Raw genomic sequence first — 23,789 nt, 5'->3', positions numbered from 1 at the left:
CTCCATGACGGAAATAATCAGTGGTATTATTTTCATTTTGTTACTCTAGAGGTCCAGAGAAAGCACGACTGCACTGCACCGAAGATTACAGCTCGCCGATTGGTTTTCCTGAGAGCCCATGTCGCACACACGAAGAACTATGGGGAATCGATTATGCAATTGGTGAGGCAAAAATACACTTTTCAAAAGTCATTTTAATAACTAACTGCAGGTTTCTGAACAACCAAACAAGGAAATTTGGATTTATGAAATCAAAATCTAAAATAATCCATCATGTGCATGTAGTTCTAAGATGGATGCCATGACATGAAATGACAGCGACCTTCATCCAGTTGCCTAACAATGGCGTCTACATTTTTTCCTTTGATCCAACATGGCTACCATACCATGTGACCTAAGACATCGGAGTTATCAATGAAATATTCTCCATGGGGAGTCCCTCCTATGTTTAAAATTTTGCATCAATCGGATGAGCGGTTGCAGAGATATGGACACACACACACACACACACACACACACACACACACACACACACACACACACACACACACACACACACACACACACACACACACACACACACACACACACACACACACTGTTTCACAACCTCTTCGGGTGAGACTAACAAGGAAGACAAAATGAGCCAAGATAGAGTATGGTTCAGTCTCACACCAGTCAGGATAGATTCCTGGGGGCATGGGTTGAAAAGAGTCTGGAGCATAACATCACAGCATATGGGTTCATATTGAGATCTGAGTAGGCCCAAAATTCTCTCAATCTCTGAGCAGGCCCAAAATTCCCAATTCTCAATCGGCCAGTTGTTTGTCTGATCCTGATCAGAGCTGTAAGGATGCTCTTCCAAACTGCAAACATACATGCAGTCTCCTGCACCATACTACCCCTCTCCACCCCCCCCACCACCCCCACAGTGTATCGCAGCAGCCAAACTGTACCAATGTCACACAGCCAACTAGTTCCAGTGTCACACCCAACAAAAACAACCGACCATACCTTGGCTGATCTAATTACTCCCCTTTTTTATCCAAAAATATGCGATACCCACCTGACAATGAGGGGTCTTCCGAGGAACTCACTTTTGGTCTCCATATGCAATCTCAGTAATATCTATCTCTTCGAAGCTCTGTTTCATCCCTTTCCTTTCCAGCCTGGATGGAATGTAACTTAAGTTGCATCATTCACACTTTCAAAGGCAGAATAATGGCCTGGTTTGGGATGATGTATCTGCAATTAAACTGTAATTAAACATTTACAGAAGAGAAGAAACCCAAAACGAATCTTCTGAGTCAGTCTTTTAACGAGTTCAATCAGAAGAGGTGAAATGACCTCCCATCAAAGTATTTCCACAAGGCAGCAGCTGCAGCTCCACAATTCAGTCATCAGGATTATGTCATTTACCATCCTCTCTCGTTTCGGGGGAGAAAAGAAAAAAAGGAAGACCAAAAAAAACACTTCAAAAAGCGGATAGTCAACATTTACGATCATGTAAATGTTGTCTCTGTCCACAAACACTGTAATGCTACACCACCCTAACTAAGCTCTTGACATTTGTGGCAGATTTAGCCGTCTGCACTGTTGAGTACAGGTCTGGCCAACTTGGACCCCATTGCAGGCCTCTACGTGTATGCCACAAGTGCCTCTCAAACTGCGGCAGGTGTCTCACCTCACTTGCCAAAACTTCATGGGCACGCACAGGATGCAAGAACTGCACTCATGGGTGCTAACACGTGCTTGGCTCGTTTTCACAATGCTCTTTTGAACATTATTCAAATAAATTTACAGACCTACGATGGAATTTACTTTGTCAAATTGCTGCAAATAAAACAACTTCAGTTTGAGAGTGGCCATGTGCAGACACAAGGGCAAAAAATATGCAGAAAATACTTGCCAACACACACACACACACACACACACATCACACACACACACACACACTTATTTTTGTCTCGTCGAACCAGCATCTTCCAACATATACTTGCACAGAAAATTAATTTAATTGCAATCCCAATGGGTCTGGGGCTTGCACCTCCTATTCACGTCTCCAGACTATGGCGTTTATTTTTCTAATATTCATTTCCTTTAAAGGCAAATGACGTAAACACAAACACATGTTCTTGGGAAAAGAACAAAAATCAGCCAGGATTTTAAACAAGAGGCAGATCCAGCACCACGTTGAGGAAACAAGCACGCTGGTGCTCGTTGTAGACTCAGTTATTGCGATCCAAGTGTTTATGGCGTGCTCTAATAGCAAGATCTGTGGGCCAGATGATCTTCTTAGCAAGTCTTTTTTCCCCATCTTTTCTCCAAGGAACTTGAGTGCTTGTTTTACAAAGCGTGGGGCGTGGATATACTGCGGGGGTGGAAGGGAAGGAAGGAAAGAGGAGGACGAAGAGGAGTTAGGAAAAGATGACTTGTTGAGTGCAGGAATATAAATTTATCGCACGTACTAGTTGCTACCGCGATTGAAGGCAGTTTTGCTGGATTTCAAGCCCAGATAGTCTTTTTGATCCTTGTTGGAAAAGCAACTCTGCCATGAGCATCGCACGCCGATGACTGATTTTCACAAAGAAGATGCTGAGAGAGGTATATGCCAACCGTCATGGGAAAGAAAGTGAAACGATGTTTCGGACGTGAGCCCTTCTTCAAAGGAGATGTTTTCTGCCAGCCGCCTTTAGTCCTTATAAAGAGGAGTTTTCCATTGCGAGGACTAGAAAGAGCAATCAGAGACTGCAAACTCTCACCAGGACTTGTTTTGAGTCGTGTTTGTGTTGTTTTGCAGGACATACGATATAGACGTACTCACATTCTAATTGTACATACCTTATAGAGGTATTCAGTTGAAAAAAAAATATAACATGCAATACTGGCTACCACCAGGTGGCATTTGTGGCCAATATGAGCACATTATTTGCGGAGAGACAGACAAACAAGCTGTTCGGCGGACATGGGTCGTCGATCAAGTAGAATTTAGTAGTTTTTCAGCCGTTACTAGCCAACAAAAGCGTCCATAGCAACGGGTCTTTCTCACACATAACTAGGACATATCGTGAACCTACCATACCAGTTTCATGTATATCTGACTCATAGTCTCTGAGATATAACGGACTTCGTTTTTTTATTGTTTTCGACCAGGGTTCATTCAAAGTCTATCTTGTCTGACAGTTCTCATAGGATCCGGCTGGAAATTTTTGACAATATGGCTGAATGTACTGCCCACAGTCGCTCGTGGCCCGATTTTTGAAAAAATTAATTTTTGAGATTTTAAAAAAAATTTCAAAGTCCCGTTGCTTGGCAACGGATGGGGCCATAGCAACGGTTCTCATTTGCACACAACTAGGTCATGGTATGAACCTACCAACCAAGTTTTATCGAAATCGCCATTGTATTAACGGAGAAATGGACCAAACAGACATACATATAGACAAGCCAGTAGGCAGACATGGGTAGTCGACTACCCAATAGAACCTGACGCGATGGGCCTGTTCGATGGGGAATGACCTGAGGATTAAGCACAAGAAAATTCATAATTCTAGCTTCAAGGGTTAATGCTGCAGATTGTTTTTTCGTTAAAATACCCCCACATTTAGAGGTTTTTCGGCCGTTGCTAGGCAACGGAGGGGTCCATAGCAACGGTTCTTTCTCACACATAACTCGGACATACCATGAACCTACCATAACAGTTTCATGTATATCTGACTCATAGTCTCTAAGATATAACGGACTTCGTTTTTTTATTGTTTTCGACCAGGGTTCATTCAAAGTCTATCTTCTCCGACAGTTTTCATAGGATCCGGCTGGAAATTTTTGGCAATATGGCTGAATGTACTGCCCACAGTCACTGGGCTCGTGGCCCGATTTTAGATTTTCGAAAAAATACATTTTCTATGATTTTTCTAAAATTTCAAAGTCCCGTTGCGAGGCAACGGTGGTGTCCATAGCAACGGTTCTCATTTGCACACAACTAGGTCATGGTATGAACCTACCAACCAAGTTTCATCGAAATCGTCATTGTATTAACTGAAATCGCCATTTTAAATACTGATAATAAGGGTAGAACACTCTCCAAAAATTTTTTTTTTCGACTACATTGACGACCCAACAGACAGACAGACAAACATATCGACGGAAATACTGACAACAAGGGTAGACAAGATTGACTACCCAACAAACTAAATCCAAATGTAATACCTTCTCCTCTGGCAAGGGTAATTAAGCAGAGTTTATCTATACAGGGGTATGCTTTTTGTGGAAGGTAAGTCGACGTACTCATTACGCCTGACATTCAACTAAAAGGGACAAGAATTGGAGATTTAAAGTTGAGGGTGCTGGCGATAACTCACCCAATCTTCATGAACGACACCGTGCGATCTATAATGTCGACCAACCAATGCTTCGCAGAATGTCGGCCAGTTTGTCGAGGAAGGTTATAATTTATTTTCCAGAAAGGGCAAGAACAATAAAAGTGCCATCGAATCCCATCCATCACTGCTTTTGAAAAGCGATGGTGTTTCAAAGCTGTGCAAACCTCAGGCCGTGACCTTGTCAGCTTACGGAACTGTAACGAGAGGCACATTTGACCCCGTATCCCAAGTGCGACGGTCCTTGTGATATCGGTTCAAAGCCCTGGTTCTTAGAAAATGAAAAATGCAAAAAACAAAAACTTCATGTTTCTGAACCTGCTTTCTCGAGGATGTCAAATTCCAATGTTACTGGATTTCACGTTTAAAAAGAAACATGTTACTAATTAGAACCCACGCAATAATTTGCTTCCATGTAAGAACTTCCTTCGTCTGTTATGAACGAGCATCACGAATTGCATACCATTTGCCAATTTGCATATGATATTGTTCATGTCTTTTCAATCACAGGAGTATTACCAGGCTATTTCAATATTCGGGTCTTGTGGCTGTCGGTCTTTCTGTCTTTGTATTCTTGTCTGTTCAACCTCATCAACCCCAATGAAAGCAGAATCGCACCATGGACAATGGATGTGATATTGCCACGACGGTTTAAAGGACCAGCTTGCTGCGACCTAGTCACAATAAAGGCTTAGTGGTCATGCCTCTTTTGAATTAGGGTGACAAACATAGCAGAGTTTTAAACTAAACGTAAATTATTGACAGAATTGGGGGTGGGTGGGATATGCACAGCTTTGCTGACGTATAAACTGTTTTTGTTAGGCTGATGAGCAAGCCAAAACGATGGGCTGACTGTGTGAGGAAATCTGTGAGGGGCTGAATGTCCTTGAGCATGTGTGCAACAAGCGCACAGTCATCAACATAAAAGAGAATATCCTCAATGAGTCGGTGGTCAGTGTTCTTGGGCTTGTGGGCTTTCAACACATGATGAATAAAGATGCTGCCAACATAGCGGAAACGGATGTAAACAACACTAGAAACATCCCTGAATGAACCCTAGGTGGCTAAAACAGTTTTAAAGGAGTGGCACTAAAAGGCAGCCCTGCCTTGGACCATTCATCACATGGAATGATTAAGATATTTCGTCATTATCGATGAAACGTGCCAAAAAAACATCGTGGAAAGCGCCAGTGTTGCGAGTAAATCTATTATGGCAGCCAATCTTTCCGAGGAGTCTCTAAAGACCATTCATATTCATGGTGTTGAATGTTTAGTTAATGTCAAGGAAAACAAGGAATGGGTCTTGATTTTGCTCTCTTCGCTGATGCATGTTGAAGTTACGGGCTGTACAATATCTGTCTTTTCATCGTGGCTGTAGACGTCTGCAGGAATTCTATCAGGGCCTGGAGCATTTTTTCCTCAATGGTGGAGGGATGGCTGAGTATGATATTTACCTCCGCCACCCAAGGTGGGTGGAGGTTATGTTTTCACTCCTCTCTGTCCATTTGTTTAACAAAATATCTCAAAAAGTTTTGGTCATCTTCAGCTGAAACTTGGTGGACAGGTTGGGGATGTAACAAGGAAGAATCAATTCGATTTTGGTGAAGATCCGAATCCGAGAATTTTTAAAGTGATTCTTGGAACGTTGAGTGATAGATAGGGCTAAAACGATATATAGCACAACATCTGGAAAAAAATTATGGACGGATTTGGACGAAACTTGGTGGATGAGTTGGTGCGGTGACACAAACAAGCCGATTAAATTTTAGTTCAGGTATGAATCCAGGTCTGGCCTATCAGTGGGATACAACATGGAAACTAATCAGGCTGGCGGAGCTATGCACTACCGAGCACCGTTGCAGTATTTTTTATTTTTTTTTTGGTATTCAAAGTCAAGGCTCGTGGAAGAGATAGAAATCAAAATTTTCTGTCCAATGCTGTGGAATATGAACGCAATTGATAGTGTTTTGCCATTTTGTGATGCGAAGTGATGAATTCTCACTGTTCTGGAGAGCATGGATAGTCGAGAGTCCGTTGTATAAACTCATTTCATATCCTTGCAGTTGGCAACACCCTGAAGATCTGCATGCTGCTTTATTTTTCCATGACTTCTATTTCATAGTGCAAAGTTTTAGGTCTGCCTATTGCTTGATGAAAAGATATGTACTTTTCTTCACTTTGGAATCTATGTCAGTGCGCTGTCATATGCAAGAATTCAAGCAAACAGATCACTTTGGTATTGTTCTCATCAAACCAGTGTTCAGATATATTCTTGATAAAGCCAATCACACCTGATATTTTTGGTGCAGTCAAACAGTCCTTGAAACTTAACAATTCTGTTTCAAAATATTGAGCTGGGTATCACTCTCGTTTCATTACTTTGTCGAGTAGAGAGTCTGCACTGCATCTGATACCTCGTATTTATGACTGGTCTTTTCATGTGTAATCTCTTTTCACATTTAGAACGGCATGCTCATCTTTACGGTCGAAGACGATTTGACATCTTGCTTCGCACGAGCCCGTGGTCGGACAAACGGCCCATGCCTCTCCTGACCACCCAAGTAATATTTATGTGGTGAAGATGACGCTGCTTTACAATGACAATCCAGCAAGTGCCAGTTCTTTGAACCTGACTGCATCCAACCCTTCCTGAATTTGTCGGCTTGTTGGAAAAGTGTGTTTGTGATAACCGATTCAATTTCTGCACATGGTAAGGGAGATGGTACTATTTGAATTTTCCTTGTCAACACTGTTGTCTGATGATTCCCCCCCCCCCCCAAACTTTGTTACTACGACCAACTCTGGCAATAAAGTGGCCAAACAGAAATACTTTGGCATCCCATGAAACACAGCAAATGGTACTATAGGGCTCATATATTCACAGAATTTCTTCTCTGAGTCATCGAAGTGTGTCCTTGTGACCACAGATTGCGCTTATAATGGTAGGTTAGTCGATGTAAAATTTCTGTCTTCGTTTCAGCCACTTGGAGGGGATGATCATCTGGCTTTAGTTTGCCAGCAGATCTGATGAAGCTTCCGATGAAGCTTTGTTTCAAGGTGCTTTTTATCTCTGCTCTTTCTGATGGAAGATAATCTTCCATGTAGAAGATTTTCTTCCATATTTCTGTGATGTCTGATTCACAGTTGCAAACATCTGTCGGCGAACCAACAAAAGCCTTGCCTTTGCATTAAAATTGCTCTTTGAGGACGGAAATGAGTCTCTAATTCACTACAATCACCAAATAACCATTTGTAAGAAGAAATGCAATCACACCAAATACTGGCTTATGCACATGAAAAAGGACCTCATTTGCCTAAAGTATTCCTGTTGGACAGTTCTACCTCTTGGAAGTTGGAAATTATTACCTTCATCACCGAAGGTGAAGGAGGTTATGTTGTCACCCCTCTCTGTCTGTTTGTCTGTGTGCAGGATATCTCAAAAAGTTTGTGGACGGATCCAGATGAAATTTGAGGGGCAGGTTGAGTGTGTGAAAAGGACAAACTGATCAGATTTTGGTGAAGATCTTAATCTGGATACGATAATTATTTAATTTTCAAAGTGATTCTTCATCATTGAGAGATGGGGCCAAAAACGATATATAGCATGGTATTTCAAACATGTATTGGGCCCGGTATGTTCTCGTGAATCAGACATTATGTGGCGGAGGTATGCGCTCCACCGAGCGCCCTTCGAGTTCTTGAAGTTACATCCTCCTCGGATTTGAAAGTCAAGTTAAGTGACATTAAAAGTCGAAGGGAAGGCTGACCTGTATGTTATGGTTAGCCCAGAGATGTCATTGTTGGCCATTCGAGAATATATATTATATTGACCATGGAGAAGGTCAAAGAGCAGACCTTGAAGCCTTAAATGAAAACCAATTCTTTTAAGAGTTACTGATCTTCTCAGTGACTATTCCAGTTATTCCAAGAGAAGAGTATGAGAGCTGGATTGATTGACCTTGGGGAAGGACAGGGAGCAGACCTTGAAGCGTGACATGAAAAACTAGTCCTTTTAAGGAGTTACTGATCTTCTCAGTGAAGATTCCAGTTATTCCAAGAGAAAAGTATGAGAGCAGGATGGATCACTTTATCCACATAGTGGAGGAATGGAAGTGTTATTATAATCTGTCTCTGAAGAGGGCTGCTCTGATACCTGGGCAAGATAAGAATGTCACTGTAGATCCAATCAGTGATGAGCAAACTAGGTCGCCAAACATGTGTTTGACTTTGGGCTTCCAGCCTGTCCCTGTCATTGTCATAAGAGAGGCACAGATTATACATTTGATTATTAGTTCCAATAAAATACATTTGATGATAAGTTCCAATAAAATGAGTTACATCAAGATGAATCAATTAACATTTAGTAATTAGAAAACAGGTGCAGTAATTAACTGAGACTACAATTCTTATTAATGGCCACATTCAAGCATATTGATTATAAAACTACTAAAAAGCAGGAAGTCCACTTCCACAGCAGTTTAATGCTCATACCTGCAAGCGTTGTCCGCCTCCGTCAAACCGATCCCATTCCAAACGCTTCGTGGAAAACGCAGACGGAGTATTGAGCGAGGAGAAAGAGGAAGCGACAGCTCCAATGGCTGCGAGAATAGTCTATAGGTGGAAGTCATACCAAAGTCAAAATAAAAGAATAATAAGAAGGACTTTAAAACCAAAGGCTTTAAAATGTACGTGGTTGATGGGAGTGTTTACCAGAAGGTCCTTTTGTAAAGACAGAGTGAGAGTGTGAGATTTTCCAGAGTTGAAAGACATATTCCAACTATTACAACAGCTCTTGATTCCATCAAGTTCAAGAGAGAGGGAGAAAGTTGCTGCCTGTACATCTGAAGGATGAGGGATGTTATGGCAAAGGATGAAGTCAACAACGAAAGGATAAGGATGCTTTTCCAAAAAAACAAAGATTGTTGATGATGATGAGGAACGGGACTGGACCCAATACACTGCATTGGAGTACTCCAACCTCAACAGGGACAGGAGAAGAGTGGATACTTAAGAGCCATGTGTTGATCACGAGAGAAAAGGAAGATAGCAAGCGTCGGGCACCATAGGCCAAGTTTGGAGAGTAAGATGATGTACGAGATTGTCAATTGGTCGATGTTGTAGGAGACTGTACCAAAGTCCAGAGAGACGACTCTGATCAATTTCTGAGATTCAGGACTACCATCTGTTATTGGGAGAGGAGCAGCAGCAGCAGCTGCCCGGGATAGAGTGACAAGATCAGAAACAAAACGGATTATGTGAGACCAGGCTGCTGTAGAAAGTAAAGATTTTATGTTAACTGCCATGATGCATGTTCCATGACTTTGCTGAAATGTGGAAGTAAGCCAATAAGCCTGCAATTAAGAAAATCTCTTTTTGCACCCTGTTTGTGTAATATCGTGATGTCAGTTGACTTCCACATCGAAGAAAGGTGACCTCAAGAAAATTATTGAATTGAGCAGAAGGGGATATGCAAGAGTTGCAGAGTCGGTTTATAAGACACGAGCACCGATGATGTCGTGGCCCATCGCAGATTATACGTCAGGTCAGGTATGGGAGTATGTGCCAGAACAGCACGTCGCTGAGTCCACTTTCCGCCAGTACTCCAGGGGCCTCCGTCTGGCCATCCCCCAGGCAGATGCCAGGCCCATCCCCATCTCCTTGAGATGATGGTCAACCTGCTGCAACCATAAGGCACGTGGTCGGCCCACTGGCCTCCTCCACTCATGAGACTCCCTCGCTGAGAGAATCTGGTGAGCAGGATCAGCGTCAGGAAAACAAGCCACATGTCCATACAGCCGCAACTGATGCTCACGGACTATGCAGGTAACAAGTCTCATCCGAGTCTCTCTCAGCAACCACTCGTTGGACACAAAATCCGACCAGCGATAGCCAAGGATTCTCCGAAGAGACCTGGTACCAAAGGAATTAAGTCTCTGTCTCAGATCCTTGGTCAGAGTCCAACTCTCGCATCCATAGAGCAAGACTGGAAGTACCAAGGACCTGAAAACTCGGACTTTTGTCCTCCCGCACAGGTACCGGCAGCGCCACACCCCATGATCCAGTGAATCCATGACTCCCCCGGCCCGACCCAGACGTCTATTGACCTCTGACTCGCAGCCAGCAGAGACATGAATATCACTGCCAAGGTAAGTGAATCTCTCCACGACCTCAACATCCTCACCACAAACAGATACAGACAGGACAGCAGCATCCAAGATGTCACCGAAAGCTTGGATCTTAATTTTGACCCAAGAAACCCGTAATCCCAGCGGCTCCGACTCCTCATTCAGCACCTCGAGGGCCCCCAAAAGGATATCTAAAGTCTCCGCAAAGTCAAGGTCTGAGATCTTGACATTCCCAAACGATGCACCGCAGCTAGATCTCTCCGACATCCTCCCTAAAATCCAGTCCATACAAGTGCTGAAAAGTGTGGGGGCCAGTACACACCCCTGACGAACTCCATTAACAACTGGAAATAAGTCAGAGATGGTACCACCACACTTCACAGCACTCTCAGTACCAGAGTAGAGTTCAGACATCAGATCGATCAGTTTTGGTGGCACCCCACGAAGACCAAGAATCCTCCAGAGGACATCCCGATTCACTGAATCGAACGCTTTACAGAGATCAACATAGGCTGCAAGCAGCCCCTGCTGAAACTCTCGTCTGCGTTCGGTGAGGACACGAAGGGCAAGGATACGGTCAATCGTTGACCTCTTTGGTGTAAAGCCTGACTGCTCTGGACGCTAGTGCTCAAGCAGATGGTGGCGAACCCTATCAAGAATTATCCGAGCAAAGACCTTGCCCGGCACTGAGAGCAGCGTCACCCCTCGGTAGTTGTTGCAGTCTTGGCGATCACCCTTCCCTTTCCAGAGAGGGACAACAAGGCCCCTCTTCCAGTCAGTTGGGATGATGCCTGTGTTCCAGGCAGAGCACAAAACTGCATGCAACGACACGAGTGCAGCATTTCCACCAGCCTTGAGAAGTTCAGCATGGATGCCACAGATCCCTGGAGCTTTGCTCCATTTCAACTGGTTCACCGCAGCCCGTGTTTCCACAAGCGAAGGTGGACCACAGTTGATTCGAGGGTCAGCAACAGGGATTGTAACACCCTTGACGTCCAACTCAACAGCTGGGGGATCAGCCTGGTACAACTGCTCAAAGTAACCGGCCCAGTGGGCCTTCACTTCAGACTCCTCTGTCAAGAGCCTACCACTCTCCGCTCGAACTGCAGTGCTCCAAGGGATGGGCTTGGATGAACGCAATGCGCGAATTCCTCTGTAAGCGGGACGAGAATCACCTGTCCACAGGTGATGCTCTACCCCCTCACAGATTCCTCACATATAGGCCTCCTTGTCCACCCTCAGTGCACGTACAGTTTTACGCCTCATCTCCCTGAACAGCTCAGCTCTGCCATTCAGCCTGGCCCTGCGACTCTGGTCAATGGTATCCAGTGTCCCTTGAGAGACAAAATTCTTCTTTGCCCTGCGGTGAGCTCCAAGACATCCACCGGCAACATCAAGGACGGTGGTCTTGAAGGCACTCCACAACTCTTCAGGACCCCTCAAATCACCCAGACCCCCCAAGTGTCCACTCAGCCTGTCCGCAAACTCCTCAGCCACTCTCTCATCCCTGAGCTTGCCAACATCCAGCCTAGGCTGGGATGGTACCATTCTCCAGGATTTAAGGTGCAGCTTTGGAGTTGCTACAACAAGCCTGTGGTCAGTATTGAGGAACTGAGCACTCCGGTAGACCCTGCAGTTCTGGATCATCCTCCAACGACCGTCAATGAGGACATGGTCAATCTCCTTTGCCACACCGTCAGCGTTGGAATACCAAGTCCAGCGATGAGCTTGTGGGCGCTGAAACCATGAACCAGCCACCCTGAGTCCATGACTTCTTGCAAAGTCAAGGAACTTAGTGCTATTCTGGTTCATAGTTCCTGACCCATGGGGACCAACACACACCTCATAACCATCCCTATCAGTTCCAGTCGATGCATTGAAATCCCCCAAGACTAGAAGTGTATCTCGTCTGGGGCACTGATCATCCACAGACTCGAGTGTGGCGTAGAATGTGTCCTTCACGGTGAGATCACTCGCCTCAGTCGGAGCATAAACAGAGACCAGGGAAATGACACCAAAGGAGTGACGAATCCTTCATCTCATAATACGCTCGTTGACCGGTGTTACCTCAATTATCATTGGGGTCAGCTTATTGGACACAGCTATAGCAAGTCCTTGGGTATGGTAACCATCAGAGCGACCAGACCAATAGTAGGTGTAACCACCCACCATTATCTCGACGCAATCCGGTGTCCGGACCTCAGAGAGAGCTGCAATCCCGATGTCCAAATGCTTGAGCTCAGATGATAACAGAGACAGGTGATCATCCTCTCTTAGGGATAGGACATTCCCGGCACCCACCCGAAGGGACCGCCTCAGGTTAACCCAAGGAGACCGCCGTCTGGTGGACGACACCTCAGCACCACTCCGACACACTCTCCCGCAATCTGACCCAGGGATGTTACCCCGTGGTTTCCCTCCTATCATCAAAGATCGGGGGTCCCGAAGGCTTTGCCCCAATCTCGTCATCCGGTGAGCTGCCCTGCGAAGGGAAGCTGCACAGGAAGTACTCCCACGGAGCGGGTTTTCAGATTTTTTTGCGTTTTTGCGTTTTGCGGAATGAAGGGTTTTACGGTGGCCGGAGTGCAAATCCTGCCACCAACCTCCTAATGAAAGTAACCCAACTGCAGGAGGACGTCCGCAGACACAATTGGGCACTAGATATGGATGGCCGTTGGCTCACAAGGAGCTCCTCCGCCCTTTGACAGGTTTTGTTTTTAATCCTGCTGGGTGTCCATATCCAAACACCCTCCTCACCAGAAAACCTGGTGGGGGAGACGGTTTAGTCGCCGACAACCCGACCATGGAACAGGTTAGTACAGATTTACATGGTACCTGTAGCAGGTCACAGATCGAACCTGACCTGACAACTTATAGGGTTGACAAGATTATAGGGTTGACAGAAATCCACAGCTCGTCAGATGAGAAAGATGAAATGTTGAGGAGCAGTTAGGTGCGAGTGGGTATGGTCGTGACAAAGAGTTAGGGGTTGAGCACATACTATTTGGAAGACAACACCGAGTTGAGACACTCAGCCTTCTCATGAGCATTGCAGGCCATCGTGATATTTGAGGTGGGAAAATGGAAGCATTGGGAACATAGATCAAAGACAGACTTGACATGGTGCCACCAGGACTTTGAGGAAAGAGACAGGTTCAAGGGTTCTGCTTTTAGAGTTGGTCATGTGTTATTTCACTCACCTTCATGAGTAGATATGTTTTATGGGCTTTGTAGAATAACCTAAAATAACCTTCAGTCGTTTTTTGAGGCAGAAGGATGAGGAAAGAAAGAGAGATTGGAAACAAAATCAATGAGGTTACATGTAGCCAACAGAATGAGAAGATTGAAATAAAAACATCAATCAAGCACAGAATGGAGCAAGAGGAATTTGAAAATACAATATATAAGGAGTGAGTTACAATAAAAATGGGAATCGGGATGGTAAATGATGATGGGAGGAAAGAATGATGAGTGGGTCCGGGGGAAAGAGGTTATGGATGAGCACGTCCAAAACACAACCGAGGTGGAATTCCCGAGATAAAAACATCCACACAGGCATGCAAGAAGACAAGGCTCTGACCACACAGCACGAACAACGGGAGACACGGACAAAAGGAGACAACAATCGATGGCAACTAATCCGTGGGCCAGGAAGCCAAATGACATATGTTTGTACCATCAGAGGGCACCAGACGTACTGATGTTTTTTCTTTGGTTGGTTTATGTATTTCGAACTTGAAGCAGTACGATGGACATTTCTGGAGAGTCGCTTCGTGATGGTACATGAGTTGTCATGTGGAGGAGTGTTTAACGGAAATTTAAACACTGTTCCTTCTGGGTGAAGCTGTGTTATACTGATCATAGATTACTGCAGATTACACTCACTTTCTTTAAAACCGAATTTCATTCATATTAACACTCAGCTCCAGCATTTGTAAGGCTTCACAACCATGTTTAATGTGGTATTCTGATGTATAATTTGCTAAATGCAACAGATATTGATTAATCAGTGTAATCGTGCCGAGTTACATGTACTGTTTTTTTTTTTTTTTACGTTTTTACGTACATTGGCACATCATGTAAATATTGTTGCGGATCCGGGGTGGCGGGAATCTGACCCTGTCCCTGGCGCCACCCTCGCCACCGCCGTCTGCGGGAGTCTATAACGCCCGCCGGCTCGGCACAGGCCTCGGGTCACGCGTCTTCAATCGCGATACCAACGTAATCCTGTACATTACCGGTTGGGGAGATAGAACCCCGAGTTACAGACTGGCTTTGTCAGTGACCGAGCGGAGTCTACCAGCCTGTAACCATTTTTGGTCTTACATGCCAATCGAACGGATCGTTCCTCGACGCGACACGCATTAATCCATAGCGGCAACTTCATAAGAATTAACCAGATTTATTGGGGAACATCAGGGATCACAACACAAGCAATAAACACTACAATGGTTATACTAACTATCACTAACCCGTTCTTAACTAGGGGACCACAGCTAAAGGTTTCGAGGAGATTCTACAAATATGCCTTATTCAACACGTTCAAACAAAACAGACAGACAAACAGCATGCATGCACACAGAGTACTTGGTGATGGGTCCAAGATGGGCCTCAGCTGATCTCTCTTACGGTCCAGCACACAAATCCCGGCCTGGCCTGTTCTCCAGTCGAGGTCCGAGTTCCACAGGCGGGTCGGCAAACGTGACGAGCCGTGAGGCGAGCAAGGACCGTCCGAAGGTCCGGCGTCTCCTCTCCGGCCTTCCTGCCTCGAAGCCCGACTCCCGCTTCGTCCTCTCAGTGCCTCTCCCGGTCGGATCACCGACGTGCAGGTCGGTTCAGCGTCTATCCCGGCAGATCCAACATGGTGCCTCCTTTGTTCGCTCGCTTCGAGACACGAGCACTCCTCTCAACCGCCTGCAGTCTTCAAAACCGCCAAAACTGACTTGATGCTTCCCTTCTTTCCCTTCGTTCGGCTCTCTTTTCCAACTGAGAACTCCTTTTTCTCTCGTTTCCTTTTCCCAACCCCCTCTCCAGGCGACTCAGTGACCAAAGGCCCCCCCCCTTCACGTCACTTCCTGTCCAGGCCACATCTCTCTCTCTCTCTCTAGGCCACACCTCTCTTACAGGAGAGGAAAAAGCATCATCTCTCGTTCCACCACCGTATGAACAGAAAAATACAGTCTTCTACACCTCCCGACACACACCTATCGTCCCTTATACCAGACAACCTATCTAAACAGGCTTTTAATGGGGGATCTGAGCTAATCCTATCCTTAGTAATCCCATTAAGGGCCATTTCCGTAACAATATCATTATTGTGACTTTATCCAATGTTTGCTGCATTAAACTGCGAGTTGAAAATTGTACCTGCTCTTATACCTGCTCGAAATGCATATACCAACCAAAAAAAGAACATCACATATAACTCGTCAGAGCCTGGTGTTTTAATGATTAGGGTGGGAGGCTTGGGATTCTTTGGGTCCTGAGTTCAAATCCTACTATACTGTTGAACTAATACCAGGTGGGGTTGACTCGGCCAGTCATCCTTCTGAGGTCGGCAAAGTGAGTACCAGCTTGCCGGGATGATTGAGCCATTCGAGTATCCCTGCGTCGGAGTGGCGACCCATCCAGGATTGTGCTCAATAACCCAGGAGACTGCTTCGGCAGAACCGACTCTCTGTACAGTCTCGTCCAAATGGATGGATGGATGTAACACGTCACTAACTACTGTTTGCATGAAACAAATCACCAATAACTCCAGTGGCTAAGTTTAACCAACTTGCTCACCTAAATCCATGCAACATGATAAGTATTGTTCAGAAACTGATTTCTCATCTGAGTAATACGTGGTACAGTTATGTGCTCATTTGAACACTGATCTCTCATGTCGATGAAAGTGACTAGCAACACACTTACCGATGTTTTATACAGAGAATATAAAAACTCGGATTGTAAACGACGTCATATTTTTGCAGGAATTTCTCGTAACATGTACTCTCACACCAGTAAATTGATTACATTGTGATAAATCGAGTAAATAAAATTTGTCGTTCGTCTGTTTATCTGTCTCTCTGTATGTTCACATTTTTTGCAAAGACCGCTTCGGCCGAAAACCACCAAATTTAGCACACAGACCAAGTCCGACCCGGGAATTGTCCAAAGGGTATTTTCATCTACCACCTCAGTCTTTAAATACCCTGAAGACCCTTAAGACCCCAAAGAGCCCTTACACCCTGAAGGCCCTTTAGACCCAGAATAACCGTAAGACCCCAAAGATCCTTGAAGACCCCGAAGATACTTTAAGGCCCCAAAGACCCTCAAGACCACTAAGAATCTTAAGACCCCAAAGACCCATAAGACCTTGAAGACCCCAAAGATCCTTAAGACCCCTAAGGACCTTAATACCCTAAGAACCTGATAACGGTTTAAGACCCCTGACATTTTCAGAACTTTTAAGACCCCGAAGACGCTTTCGACACATAAGACCCTTCAAGACCTTGAAGACCCCAAAGACCCCAAAGATTTTAAGACCCCAAAGACCATTTGAAACCATTGAGATCCTTTCAACTCCTAATACCCATAAGATCCTTAACACCACTTACACCCTTCAAACAGGTTAGACAGCTTGGACCGTTGACCATTTCGAGCTTTTGACCACTTGGACCTTTTTCGACCCTTTTTACATGCTTGAGAGTTAAGAGTAGACCGTTTCAACCCATTTGATGCTAACTACAATTGAAAAACATACCCTTTAGAGCATCAAGAACCTTTTAGGTGCACACCACACAAACATCTATAGTCTTCTTTCAAAACACAGATGATACATTTTTCAGCAAGTAATGTGCAAACTCAACCCACCTTGAAGTGGATGATTCGAGTTTTTATGTATTATGTCCATCTTCACTTTAATATATGCCCTGAGAAAATTCCTTTGTGGGAGGAGGGAGGGTAAGGGTAAAGTTGGAGAAGCGAGATGAAGGGGAGGGGGTGGGGGGAGGATGGGGAAGGGGTTAGGTGGGAGTCTGGAGGGGGTGGGGTGAGATGGAGGGGGAAAAGGTGGGATGAGGGAGGTGAGGGTGGGAAGGAGGGGAAGGGATGTGGTTTGAGTCCAGAGGGAGGGGCATGGGGTGGGAGGAGGCAGGAGAAGGGGTGGGGTGGGCATCAGGAGAGAGGGGAAGGGGTGTGGTTTGAGTCTGGAGGGAGGAGGTGGGGTTGGATGAGGGAGGGAAATGGGGGGGGGGAGGAGGGATGCGGCATTGCTGGGCAATGCTGGGAACCTTTGCTAGTCAAAAATATAATTGTATATAGAATGTAAGAACTACATTGTTAATATGTATGCACTAATATTCATCATTGTCACTGCTGTCCTCTTTATCAGAACTTCCATCGGCCTGACTGATCATCAGCTGACAGATCTTCCTCATTCCTCATGTTGTCACATGTCTGCAAGCTGCGGACGTCTGTGAATTTGAGCCGATTAGCCATGCACTGACAGTCATGGAGATGGCAGTTTTGTTTGCATTTGCAAGACAGGAAAATCAGAACTACAACTGGGCCTGGTGACCCTGTCAGCCAATTTATCTTGAGCTGCTCTTGATCATCCAGTACCCAACCATAATAGTCAAGAGGACTGGGTATGTTGGGTTGAGCAACCACACGATGCCAAATGGCTGTCTGGTAGTTAGACCTGTTAGCAAAGACATATTAAGGCAGTTCTTGCATGGTGGTAACTGCCCTGATTCAACATCCCCATTCTTGGCTCTGGAGATATTGAAGTGCACTCATTGACCTCAGTAATATCTGACTAAGAAACAGAAGGATGGCAAGTAAATTCTTCCAGGCACTTGAATAACTTAGAATAATAGATGGTAGCAACCAATCCTGTCCTCGCTGGGCAAATGCTTTCTGGAATTTGACATTCCTCAGGAGAAGCTTCAGAGCGCTGAGTTTTCCATCACCAACAAAAGCACTTACGGTATCACAGCCAGTTCAGGCCTGCATTCCTGGCAGTGCATCACGTACATCGTGCCCAACTGCGAGGGAAACTTTGCTGATATAGATGTACCGGGTGCGAGTTTTTGATCCACAATTAACAAACATGTTGAAACCTATGTTAGTTTGGGAAGCCAAACCTAGTATGACGACATCTGTGTCTTCAGAAATATTAACAACCGAGGCTATGTCAGATGAGGCATGCTTGGCATGAAGCAGAATGCAAGTACCAGCTTCTGCTTGTGATGGTCTGAGGCCATTTGCATCAGCTACCTCGTCGAAGTTATCCCAGTGCACACGTCTCCATGCATAGGTAATGGACATCACTTTGTCACAAAGTAGCTGTCTCTTGTCACCGTTCTGCTTTGAACTTTATAAGCGTTGTTTTGCTGGCCTGACAGGAAAGAAGACTTTTCCACTGCTGAAGCTTATGCCCAGATACGATGTTGGTGAATCGCATTCCCATGTCTGACGCCATCATGGTAATCTCAGCCTCTTTGATTGATGGTTGTTGATATATATATATATATATATATATATATATATATATATATATATATATATATATATATATATATATATATATATATATATACACACAAGAGGACATCAACACGTTCACAGCCATCATACACCCTTAAAACTGTCATGAATAAGTGATCAGATAGTTCATCGAAAGTGAGGTTTTCACCTTTAACCTTCTGAATGAGGTTCATCCCATTGATGATGCAAGCGGACGGTTGTGAAATATCATCTTGTAGAGATACATTTTTCTCTCATTTTCTGGCTAATGCTGCTGTATTGGGCTTTAATTCATTGTGCAATCACAGTTTGCAAGTGACCAGATCATTACTCACATTCAGCTTTCTTGAAGAGGTGCCAATTAGTGATGCACCGACAGTCATGGAGATGGCAGTTTTGTTTGCATTTGCAAGACAGGAAATCCAGAACTACAACCGGGGCTGGTGACCCTGTCACCATGTGTCCAAATCGTTTGTGATCAGTTTTGAGGACAGCTTCCTTGTTTGAAGACTTCTTGATGACACGTTAATTGATGCTGTCAAATTCCTTCAGTTGCATTCTTGGTAATCGTTTGAAGAAATCTTGTTCACCTTCCTCTCGACTGCTTTCTTAGAATGCCTGAGGTGGTAACACCAATAATTGTGTGCTACCTTTTAGTTTGCTTCACATCTGTATACTTGGATATGCCTTCTCTTCAATAGAAAAGCAAAAACATGCAGATTTGTGAAATAACCAAAATATTTCTTAACGAAGAACATGGATCAATGATAACACAGTTGAACAAGAAGCTTCCTTTTCTAACCGTTTGGAGGTGTAATCCTAAAAGTGTGATAACTGGTTGAAGCTACCAGATTGGAAAGTCCATCGTGCATTCTAGTTTTATGCCAAGGTATGCAATAATATCAGTTTTGCTTTGTACCCTAAGATGGTACATGGCATAGCCAAAAGTATGTGGACACCTGCTCATCCAACATCTCATTCCAAAATCATGGGCATTACTATGGAGTTGATCCCTCCTTTGCTGCTATAACAGCCTCCACTCTTCTGGGAAGGCTTACCACTAGATGTTGGAACATTGCTGCGGGGATTTGCTTCCATTCAGCCACAAGAGTATTCGTGAGGTTGGACACTGATGTTGGGCGATGAGGTTGGCTCGCAGTCTGTGTTACAATTCATCCCAAAAGTGTTTGATGGGGTTGAGGTCAGGGCTCTGTGCAGGCCAGTCAAGTTCTTCCATACCAACCTCGACAAACCATTTCTGTATGGACCTCGCTTTGTAAACGGGGACATTGTCATGCTGAAACAACGAAGAGTCTTCCCAAAATTGTTGCCACAAAGTTTGAAGCACAGAATCATCTAGAATGTCATTGTATGCTGTTGCATTAAGATTTCCCTTCACCAGAACTAAGAGGCCTAGTCCGAACCATGAAAAACAACCCCAGACCATTATTGATCCTCCACCAAACCTTATAGTTGGCACTGTTATTCAGGCAGGTAACGTTCTCCTGGCATCCGCCAAACCCAGATTCGTCTGTCAGACTGCCAGATGGTGAAGCGTGATTCATCACTCCAGAGGACGCGTTTCCACTGCTTCAGAGTCCAATGGCGGTGAGCTTCCACACCACTCCAGCCGACGCTTGTCATTGTGCATGGTGATCTTAGGCTTGTGTGCGGCTGCTCGGCCATGGAAACTCATTTCATGAAGCTCTCGACAAACAGTACTTGCGCTGACGTTGCTTCCAGAGGCAGTTGGGAACTTGGTTGTGAGTGTTGCTACCATCGACAGGCAATTTTTCCGTGCTATGCTTTGGAACAAAGTACAGGTTGTCCACAAAGTCTTGTTCTTCAGCACTCGGTGGTCCTGTTCTGTGAGCTTGTGTGGCCTACCACTTCACGGCCGAGTTGTTGTTGCTCCTCGACGTTTCTACTTCACAATATCAGCACTTATACTTGACCGGGGCAGCTCTAGCAGGGCAGAAATTTGATGAACTGACTTGTTGGAAAGGCGGCATCCGATGACGATGCCACATTGAAAGTCACTGAGCTCTACAGTACGGATCATTCTACTGCCAATGTTTGTCTATGAAGATTGCATGGCTGTGTGCTTGATTTTTTCACCTGTCAGCAATGGATGTGGCTGAAATAGCCAAAACCACTAATTAAAAGGGGTGTCCGCATAGTTTTGGCCTTGTAGTGTGTGTGTCTTTGCCACCTTGCTAACGGACTAAACAGAGAGAAATCCGGAATGGTGAGAGAGAGAGAGACAGAGACAGAGACAGAGACAGAGACAGAGACAGAGACAGAGACAGAGACAGAGACAGAGAGAGACAGAGACAGAGACAGAGACAGAGACAGAGAGAGACAGAGACAGAGACAGAGACAGAGACAGAGACAGAGACAGAGACAGAGACAGAGAGAGAGAGAGAGAGAGAGAGAGAGAGAGAGAGAGAGAGAGAGAGAGAGAGAGAGAGAGAGAGAGAGAGAGAGAGAGAGAGAGAGAGAGAGAGAGAGAGAGAGAGAGAGAGAGAGAGAGAGAGAGAGAGTCATCTGCATGGAAACCGGAACTTACTCCTGTGACGAAACGCTAACACTTGAAGCGTCAGCCAGACCTCGCTTCCCATGGCAATAAAATACTCATCAACGTTGAGTTGATAAGATAAAATCCTATCAACCACAGTTGCTCCCTCCAAGCTTGTCATTTATGACCTCAGTGGGAAAAAAATCCAGTTCTCACACCATCCCCAGGAAAAATGGACACACAAACAACAGCACATCAGAGATGGAGTTTTATACACTGCTACCTACTTTAAATAATCTTCATTATCTCATGTCATGCTCAGGCAACTCTTACAAAATCATAAAACAACAATAGTGACAGCATAAATTAGCTTTTGTTTGGAAATTTCCCCCCTTTTCTCCCCTTTAAATACAAAGCATTTTTTGTCGATACAAGCCCCATCATCAAATTTGAACAAAGGGGGAAATTGAGCATGTAGCACGTCTCACACTTATTTGTTACGAAATCGTCAGTTCGTTGCTTCACTACCAACGATACCTGCATCGTTGACAGCAAAACACTTCCAGAAATGGCTCGATCGTGGCATTTCTTTTCTATGTGCGGAAAATGTGCTCCGCACATGAGCATTGGCGAACAAGACAAGGTTTCAGGGTTTCAGTGGAAACAGCTTTTTAAATCCCACACATACGCAGCTGGATGCATTTGGTTCGAGGAAGCACAAATCAAGATGGTTTTGATTGAGGTTGCCAGTTTTTTTTTTTCATCTCATGTATGTTTTTTTGAAATAATGTCATTGATAATAATGAGTCGATATAATTCTCGTATTGTTTCCTGCACGTGTGCCACCAGATGGAAATAAAACAATCGATTTTTAATCGAAAATATTTTTGGCATCAACTGTTTCTCAAAGTTTAAACAATATACTCATAATCCTGATACGTTACATGTTCAAGACTTGGTGGGCTCTACCACTGTTCAGATGTACAACCTACAGGTACGTGTCATGTTATGTACTTGGCAAGTAATGAGTGCCAAGTACATGCCAATGCAAGTACTTCACCTTCCTGAGTCGTACTGAAAAAAAGGATGATATGGTGACCATTCAGCTGAGACTTTTAACTCTGCATGAATATGCAAGAATAGTTTGTCGAAGAGCGAGTCTGGTGTGCGCTGGGCAATTTTTTTTTTTTTACACACACACACACACACACACACACACACACACACACACACACACACACACACACACACACACACACACACACACACACACACACACACACACACACACACACACACACACACACACACACACACACAAACCCAATTGCATTTGTCATATAGCCAACACAAAAAAGCTTAAAACTCCTTTTACATTTTGTGAACAACGTTTTTTTCCCCTTTCATCAACACTTATTATCGGTTATGAAAGTTTAAATAATTATGTGGTGAACAATACAGGACTTTCAAAATGACGTATGAACGCTAAAGAGTCCTTTTGTGCATGCACCAAGTGCGTTTTCAGCGACTCTCTTCTGCAAGATGGAGTGCTTTTTAACTTGCCGTTTCCAGGACAAAATCCACGTCAAATAGTCTTTTAAACACAATTTTCAGGACTTAGACGAAAGAGTGGCAATTTTGAAATTGTTAACCATAATTGTTGTGTTCCTGGATGCAAATCGGACTCATGGAAATATGAGAAATATCTGTGGATACGTGGTGTCGTTCCTACCATTTCTTATCAATACAAGCCAGCGGTGTCACACACACACACACACACACACACACACACACACACACACACACACACACACACACACACACACACACACACACACACACACACACACACACACACACACACACACACACACACACACACACACACACACACACACACACCTCCTTTTCACAACATTGTATATGCAAAACTCTAGTACTATTTATGTTGTGACCCTGGAACCAAACAAACAATATATTTATTCCAGTCCTCAACTTCCACTCCTCACACCTCCCCTTCCCCTCTCCAATATGATTAATAGTAAATATCACCATTGTAAAAATTGATTTTAAACTTACCCTGTGCATTCACAAGCTGCAGATATGACCTTCCCATTGCTGTAAAGAACAACCCAAACCAGATACGCTGTCTCTCTCATGGAAGTCTGCCCCATACTTTGGGGCTCCTACCTAAATAATTAAATAGCTGGTACAAGCTTTGTGTATTTTCACGTTGTGAAAATGTGCTTTATC

At 44.5% G+C, this 23,789-nt stretch overlaps 1 protein-coding gene across 2 annotated transcripts in view; it reads right to left on the bottom strand.

Annotated features, from left to right (window-relative positions):
• The window catches only part of LOC147026699 (uncharacterized), a 506,204-nt gene that overhangs the window by 461,457 nt on the left and 20,958 nt on the right, over positions 1–23,789 (bottom strand). The gene's annotated exons all lie outside the window — the stretch shown is intronic.

The sequence above is a fragment of the Eptatretus burgeri genome, chromosome 5, assembly GCF_056783735.1.
Source record: "Eptatretus burgeri isolate ZD-2024b chromosome 5, Ebu_testis_v1, whole genome shotgun sequence".
NCBI lineage: Eukaryota > Metazoa > Chordata > Myxini > Myxiniformes > Myxinidae > Eptatretus > Eptatretus burgeri.
This window is presented reverse-complemented; position numbering and strand designations above follow the sequence as displayed.